Genomic DNA, 8,342 nt, shown 5'->3' with positions numbered 1-8,342 from the left:
TAGCCGGGCCCTTGGACTGGGGAGACACAGATTCAAATCGCCACTCAGCTCTGAAGCTCCCGGAATGACTGGGGCCAGTCACCAACATTTAGTCTAACCTACCTCACAGGGTTGTTGTAAAGCTTAAAGGTGGGGAGGGCTATGTATGCTACCTTGAACCTCTTGGAGAATGTTGGGGTATTAATGTAATAAATAAATACATTCGGTAGGCAACCCAGAGGGAGAAGTGTAAGCACTGACATTGGTCAGTGTTAGGTAGGGGCGGGCAGCCTTTGTTCTGTCAAGGGCCTCCTTCTCTCATGGCTAGTCTGCCAGAGGCTGCTCAATGGTGGTGGGCCCGACCAAAGCCAGCAGTGGGCAAGTCCAGAGCAAAAAGTAGATGGATCACCTCTTTTCTCTTCCTCTCTCAGCCACCTCCTTTTCTCTCCCTCCCAATTCCATCCCATCCAGTGGACTGTCAAGGAAGGGACAGTTTTCTCTCACTAGAGGACTGAACTGATCACGTGCAGAGGGCTTTTGAAATGAGGCTGAGGGCCACATTAAATTAGGCCAAGGGTTGCATATGATAAGGGTTTACTCAGGTTAAGCAAACTGTGTACTGAGGAACAGAAATCCAGACCACAAACAGGAAAACGTACTGCTCAATTGGATTGACTACATGTCTGATACGTTGCCCCCCCAACCCCGCAAAAAAAAAAACCCTACACTACAATGCATTTTCCCCCAAGGCTACCATACGGTACAACTTGGTTGCCCACAAGGCCCCAACCACAACAAGTTACATAATTACCACATTAAGATGACTCACTGCAACCTCACTCAGCACCTTCAGTGAAGAGGGAGATGGCCAGTCCTCTAACCTTTGGGTGAAAGTGAGTCTTGGACCTTTTCTAGTCAGTTCAGAGTATAGCTTTGACAATGGAACAGGCAGGCCATCCTGGGGTCAGTTCACAAGGGAGTCTTTCTTTAAAGCTTCAATATCTTAAATGAACACACCTGGGGCTCAGAGAGTTCTTGTTTGCTTAACTCTCTCTTTTGCCTACCCCAGCTTTTATACTGTTTTCACTAAAGCCAGTATACAGAGATGCAAGCCACTCGCCATGTTACCTGTCCTGCCCCCCACTGGAGGAATCCTCCTCAGAGAAGCTAGAGCTCCCAGAGATCAAAAGATCAGCCAATGTCAGAAGGCCAAGAGGAGCCTGGGCCCTGGGGGGACATGGCTGCAGGCCAACCCTGCAAAGAGCAGCGGACTTTTCCTCTGAGGCCGAGGCTGAGCAAACCCCTGGCCCTTGCGAGCATTGTCAGCTCAAGGTACAGGCCAGTGGGGCTCCCTTGAGAAGGAGTGCTCAGTTACAAAGGAGAACTCCTCAAGAGGAAACAACTCCTTGTGTGTAGGACAGTAGGACTCTTGCCAGAGGGCTATAATTAACTACGGCTGAACCCTGGGTGGGGCTCAGGAGGCTCTGGCAATATACGCCTTCAGTTTGAGCCTAGCTAGTGCTGGAAACAACTGTGTTTCCAGTTTCTTGTACTAGGTATGTTGTTTCCCTGTCCTTGACTTGGGTTCAGGCTTCTGTATTATTGACCTTGGACTTTTGCCTGATGCTGCCTCTGGCATCTGATTATACTTGCCTGCTATCCTGTGTGCTTGACCTTGGCTAATTTTTTCAAAGGGATCCATGGTGGATCTGAGAAATTACTGGCCGGTTCATCAGCAAACCATTCCAATGGCATCAGCAAACTAATACAGCAGCTTTTCCCAGCCTGGCACTTTCCAGATGTGTTGGTCTACATCCCCCATAGTCCCAGTTGTAGTTGAACACATCTGGGGAACACCAGCCTGGGAAAGGCTGGGATATCGTAAGTTCAGCAGAACAATCCATGAACCCTAATTAATGAGTTCAGCAACCCGTCCTGTGACTAAAATTATATTTAGATCTTAAGCCACTTCTTCATGTGCCCTCCCTTAGTATTTTCTGGTTCTACTTGCTTATGGAGTATGCTCTTCAGCCCCTCTCTTCGTGCTCGTATCCATGCCCCATCCCTGCTAGGGTCCTCAGCAGTTAAGATCTAGATATAGATGATAAAGGTATGCAGGGAGAGGCTGAAGCTCAGTGGTAGAGCCCTTGCTTCGCGTGCAGAAGGTCCCAGGTTTGATCCCCAGCATCTCCAGGTAGGGCTAGGAAAGAATCCTGCCTGAACCCCTGGAGAGCTGCTGCCAGGCAGTGTCGACAATACTGGGCTAGCTGGACCCAGGATTTGACTCGGGGCTGATTCGCACAATCACAGCAACCCTAGAATAGCTCTAGTGTTTCAAATCTGTATTTTAAATCTCTGCATTGCTGCTAGCGGAGTCCGCAACAGACCAGCTTTTCCCCTGTCGGGCATATTCCATGGCCTGTTTTTCTAACTTTCCCAAATTTTCCCCAAAATATGCAGAATAAAAAACCTGGCTACAAATCTGTGTTTCCCCCATAGGCTAAAGCATGGAAATGTGCATTTATGGGGAATTGGTGCATTTTCATACATGCGCATTTGCACAAATCCAGAAACAAAAAATCTGATTCCATCAATGGGCAGACGACGGAACGAGAGGCGCCTGTCAACCTGAGAAACACAAAATGGATTTTACACAATCCCTACATCCCTAGATGAGATCAGACACCCAAGGTAGTGTCTGTTTTTTTGGTTTCACAGCTGTGGAAAAAGCACCCAGCAAGGTACCCACAGTAGATTTTTTGGAAGATGGTTTCTTTCCATGTTTGTCCACTTCCCCGGATCCCTCTCTGACTTGGCTCTAGACCAGGCTGGTTCTTCTAGACAACCAGACACCAAAAAGTCCAGTGTAAGTGTGTAGAAAGGGCAGTAGCAGCTTCTCTTCATGACAGCTTTCACAACTAGGTGATGCTAGGTCTAATCATGGATGTCCATGGAGTTCCCTAGCTAAGAGCCAGACAAAGCTGGGGAGCATCCAAAATAATCTAATGGAAACAGAGACAAATGTATACATGGATACATGGATAGGGATGCTGGAGAAATTTGAGATGGACTAAAGTGAGCTCGGATTTCTAAGAATCTGACCTGCAGAATCCGCTGTGGAGCGACCCCCTCAGGCCATGCGGAGTCCATTGACTTTTGGACAATATTTTTACTTTTCCGAATTTTACACATATACATTCGTAGAAAAATACGTGTCAGCTGAGGAAAAGTTGAATGGAATTGGGGGACAATACGCTAACTGTTTACAAGGGTAAATGATGTAAACACTTACGTAAACACTTACGTAATTATTTGAGGATTTTTCCGCATGATGAAAAAAAAATATTCGCATCCACAGACGACCGAACAAAAGGCACCTGACAATCTGCAAAACACAAACGGGGTGGATTTTACGCCGTCCATAATCCTTAAGGATGGGTGCTTTTATTCCTTGGAGGAGCCCAACACATTTCAATCCTGTATTTTATATATATAGGGGCCTCCTTCAAGGGTCAATATTTCTAAAAAAAAATGTCTGCAGAGATCTCTGAAAAAGATATGTCTCCGAGATAAATCCTGCAACTGGCCTTTTTTCAGAGAGCTTAGAGACATCTCTTTTTCAGAGATCTCTGCAGACATTTTTAGAAATATTGACCCCTGAAGAAGGCCCATATATATTATACAAGGCTCAAACATGTTGGGCTACTCCAAAGAATAAAAGTTTATCTCTTTTTCTTTTTTTAGTGCTGTGCCAATATTTTCGATCTATTTTTTTTTCTGACCATTTGAGCAGGGGAGGGTCGCAAAGAAATCACATACACTGTGAGAAAGGTGTGAGAATTTTTGGAGAAATTCTCAGGTGTGGAGCTTACGTGACAATTAGGAGCTGGTGGAGAGGGGTGTGTGTGCTTCTTTCTTTTACATTACACACACAGTGTACCCTGCACTTGCAAAGGCTCTTTTCTCCCCTGCCAGGCAGGGAGACGGTCGCTGCCGCTTCCCTCCTGAGCAGGAAGAGTACATCGCAAACGTGGGACATGCCAGCTGTCAGCCATGCCCCCATGCTCACAAAGGCTCATCTCTCACTGCTTGGGAGGAAAGTGGCTGCTTGGCTGGAGAGAGTGTTTTGCAAGCTTAGGTCATGTGGGCTGTAGCCACTGTTGTGGGCCCAGCTCTCCCTGCTCAGCAGGGAGAGTGCTTTCCAAGTGCAGGTCCTGCTGGCTGACAGCTGATGCGCTCTGTGCTTGCAAAGCCTTTTCTCTCTCCAGCTGGCCAGCAAGGTGGCTGCTGGGGACTGGAAACAAAGCCCTATGAAGAGGGACTGAAAGAACTGGGCATGTTTAGCCTTGAGAAGACTGAGGGGAGAGATGATAGCGCTCTTCAAGTATTTGAAAGGTTGTCACAGAGAGAAAGACCAGGATCTCTTCTCGATTATCCCAGAGTGCAGGACATGGAATCATGGGCTCAAGTTACAGGAAGCCAGATTCCGGCTGAACATTGGGAAAAACTTCCTGACTGTTAGAGCAATACGGCAATGGAACCAATGACCTAGGGAGGTGGTGGGCTCTCCCACACTGGAGGCATTCAAGACAAGGCTGGACAGCCGTCTGTCAGGGATGCTTTGACTTGGATTCCTGCACTGAGCAGGGGGTTGGACTCGATGGCCTTGTAAGCCCCTTCCAACCCTGCTATTCTATTATTCTATAAAATGTTTGGTGGGAAGAAATGTTGTAGCTTTAAATATGAACCGTTTGGTGCCAGCCCTTGACAGCTACCACAAGCTGTAGTGATGGCCACCAGTTTGGATGGCTTTAAAATGGAGTTAGACACATTCCTGGAGGAGAAGGCCATCAATGGCTACTAGTCGTGATGGCTCTGTGCTACCTCCAGCATCCAAGGCAGTATGCCTATGTACACCAGTTGCTGGGGAACATGGGTGAGAGGGTGCTATTGTGCTCATGTCCTGTTTGTGGGTTCCTGGGGGGGCAGTGTCTCCATGAGCGATTTACTCCAAGACGGCTGCGTTTGGAGGCCATTAGGAATATATGATGTCGTGGCCATCCAGCAGCTGCCCTGGGGTGTATCAGGGAAAAACTGGGTTTCCTGAGACTGTGTAAAGTCCTATTCTTTTCCTTAAGTCGGGTTCTCTGCAGTATAGTTGTGTGCCCCAACCCCCTCATTTAGCTCAGGTATGCTAGCCCTGCCCAGGGTGTGCCTTTCACCGTGACCCCGGTCAAGGGGTGTTTCCTGTGTGTTTCCCATCTGTGTTTCCCAGCACAAACCAATTAGTGTCTACTTAGAAGTAACTCCCGTTGTGGCCCTTGAGGCTTGCCCCCTGAATGAGCGCATCAGAATGTACAGATATTCCACCAACCCAATTGAAATAGCACATTTTAAAGCACTAATGCCCTAAAGGCTGTAAAGCGATTTCGCGAAGCTGTGATTTAGAGAGCCTTAATGTCAGAGCTTCGAAGCTTTGATTGATTAAAGCAGGGCAGGGCAGCTAAAACACGGTGTTCCTTTCATGATTGCCATTGGGGTGGGGAGAAGAGAGAGTGATTTCTGTGGATACAGGGGAGGAAACCTCCCAGGATTTTATTAAAGGAGAAAGGGGTGAGAGCCTGGATGGGGGTGGGGAGCCTCTCTTATTGGTTGAGCAGCTCCTGCCAGTCAGACTTCACTCCAACCCCCCTCCCCACCCAGGAGCATGTTCTGTGAAGCGACTGTGATACCCTCGCTCATGGAGCCCTGCGTGGAACAAAGGCAGCTCCCTGAAAAATCCGGGTAAGACATGATTGGCTTCTCCTTCCGTCTCCTGGTTGGCCACTATGTGGAAAGAATGCTGGACTAGATGGTCCCTTGGTCAGATCCAGCATGTCTTTTCTTATGTTCTTAAGAAAATTGCCTCTTGCAAGTAGCAAAAATGAAAGAACCTGTTGCCGTAGCTGGATTCTACTTCTAGTGACAGAAGAAGTGCTCCTATGAGGTGCTGGCTGCTGTTACATTACATGAGTATGTTGGTCAGCGATTTCAGTCTAGGGGTAGGGATGCCAGGAGAATCCATTTGGGGGTGGAGCTCGGTGAACTTTTGCCGGCTCGACCCCCCAGACCCCAGTCCGACATCTGCCAGCTGGCCTGACCTGGGCTCCAGTGAGTCTAGCCAGCTGGCGGACTTTCTGCCGCCACCACGTGCACCCCTCCCACTCTTCCTGCAGATACCACACCGTGTGGACCCCTCACACATTCCTTGCCAATGTTGGCATTGGCAAGGACAGCGCGAGGGGTGAGCACAGCAAACAGCAATGGCAGGAAGGGAGGGACTCCTCCCTCCCCACCGCCTGCCACCCACCGCTGCTGCCGTGGGCACGAAGACGCGCACACACTGTGATCTCCTTGCCAATACTGACACTGGCAAGGAGAGTGTGAGGGGTGCATGTGGCAGCAGCAGGGGGAAGTTTTTCCCTTTTTGCAGAACTGCGGTGTTCCTCAAATTACAGCCATGATTTGCACAATAGCGGATGCAGTTTGCAGAACACCACAGTCCCGGAAAAGAAGTAAAAGTCCCCGGGTTTCGGGAACAAACCCCTGGCTCGGCTCGCAATGGCAAGCCAAGCTGGGGGCATCACAGGAATCCATCGGGCCCGAAAATAGCTGATTTTCCCACAATGGACATCCCTATCTAGAAGTAGAGAACAAACCAGCTCAGCTCAGTTCTCCGAACCAGCTCAGCTCAGTTCTCCCACTGGCGCCGATTTCGTTGTTGTTCGTTCCGTCAGAGCTGCACAGTATCAGCACTGCGAATTAACAACTGGGGTGGTAGATGGGAGGGTTAAAGCGGGCTTCCCAAGCCGGGAAGAGCAGAGAGCGCAGAGCTGGGGAGGAGGGTGCGCGACTAGCCTGTAGGGCTTGCTTGTGAGTAGATGTTCATTACAAACCCCAAATACACACTTCTGAGGTGGGCAGGCAAGCAGGCAGCCGCTGCCTCCAGAGACTGAGCCCACGCCGGGAGCAGATTGCACGGAGCTGGGGAGGAGGAGAGAGTGAGTAGCACATGGTCTCTTAACTGCCCAGTCCAAAGGCTCCCCCCCAACCCGCACAAACGCAGGCTCAATGAAGTGCTTCTGAGCACATCTTTATGAAAATCACGCGCCCTGGCACCCACCCTTTCTCAGCTTTGCAGTTGCGAATCCACATTTCTCAGCTGTGCTCCTTTGTAGCTGAATGTCTCCACTCTCAAGCTCGATACTGAAAGTGAGAGAGGCAGCAACGGGGAACTGAAGGCAATGAGTTACTTCCCGGCAGACATGTTTGCCCCTCTGCTCTCCCCCCACCCCAAGCTACTTCCCCTTCCACCAATCAGTGCGGCTTCCACCAGCCTGCCTATTCATGCCTCTGTAAGTGCGGAGCTGGAGCTGCGACGGAGGAGGACGCTGCCAATGCAATCCGAGGAAGGGACAGACAGCTCAACCCCCCGCAGTGAGCCCGAAGCCAGTGAAAACTTCACAGCAAATGGACTCTGAGAAAAACCCGGATTTTTCCGTGAAAACCACCACTGGGCTGCGAAGCGGGGACTGCGTCATCTGTTGCAAAGATTTCCCCTTCAACAGGGCACCGGGGCAAATGGCTCATGGAGATGGGGCCCTGGATTCAGTTATGATTATACATTCAGATGAACCATAGAATCATAGGGTTGGAAGGGGCCTAAAAGACCATCAAGTCCAACCCCCTGCTCAGTGCAGGAAGCCTGATTCCCAGGCAGTTTCCCATCCAAGTACTAACCAGGGCTGGCCCTGCTTGGCTTCTGAGATCAGATTCTTTCCACACTCAAATTAATCAGTGCATCTTCCCCTTTTGAAAAACTTTCTCATCTAAAAACTGACACTATTAGATTGCTCAGTCAGATCAGTCGTCTTTCTTCTCTTACTGAAATTATGCTAAAAGTACTGGGATATCCTAAACATGTAACATCACTGCTGCAGCAGAAGAAGCTGGATATCAAAGCAGCATTTAAATTTATTGACTGCGTTGGGAGGCAGTTGAAAGAAATGAAAGATGATGCTGTTTTCAACAACAATTTTGAAGCAGCCAGGGAAGGATGTGAATCTACTGACAACGAAGCACCATCCATATTTCTTCGTAATACCAGTTAAAATGTTCCCTTTGCTTTTTGGTGCCCCCCCGCCCAAACCTTTAGGCTGGCTGCAGTCCTGGAGGAGCCTACCCTGGCCTCAGCTCTATTTATTCCTGAGTCGCACAGAGGGTAGGCAATTCTGTGTCTGCATAGGACGCTGCCTTGTATGCAGTCAGGTTATTGGTCCATCTAGCCTAGTATTGTCTGTTCTGATTGACAACAGCTCTCTGGG

This window comes from Heloderma suspectum, chromosome 2 (genome assembly GCF_057233095.1).
Source record: "Heloderma suspectum isolate Gila_16-S chromosome 2, 16-S_ref, whole genome shotgun sequence".
Lineage (NCBI taxonomy): Eukaryota > Metazoa > Chordata > Lepidosauria > Squamata > Helodermatidae > Heloderma > Heloderma suspectum.
This window is presented reverse-complemented; position numbering follows the sequence as displayed.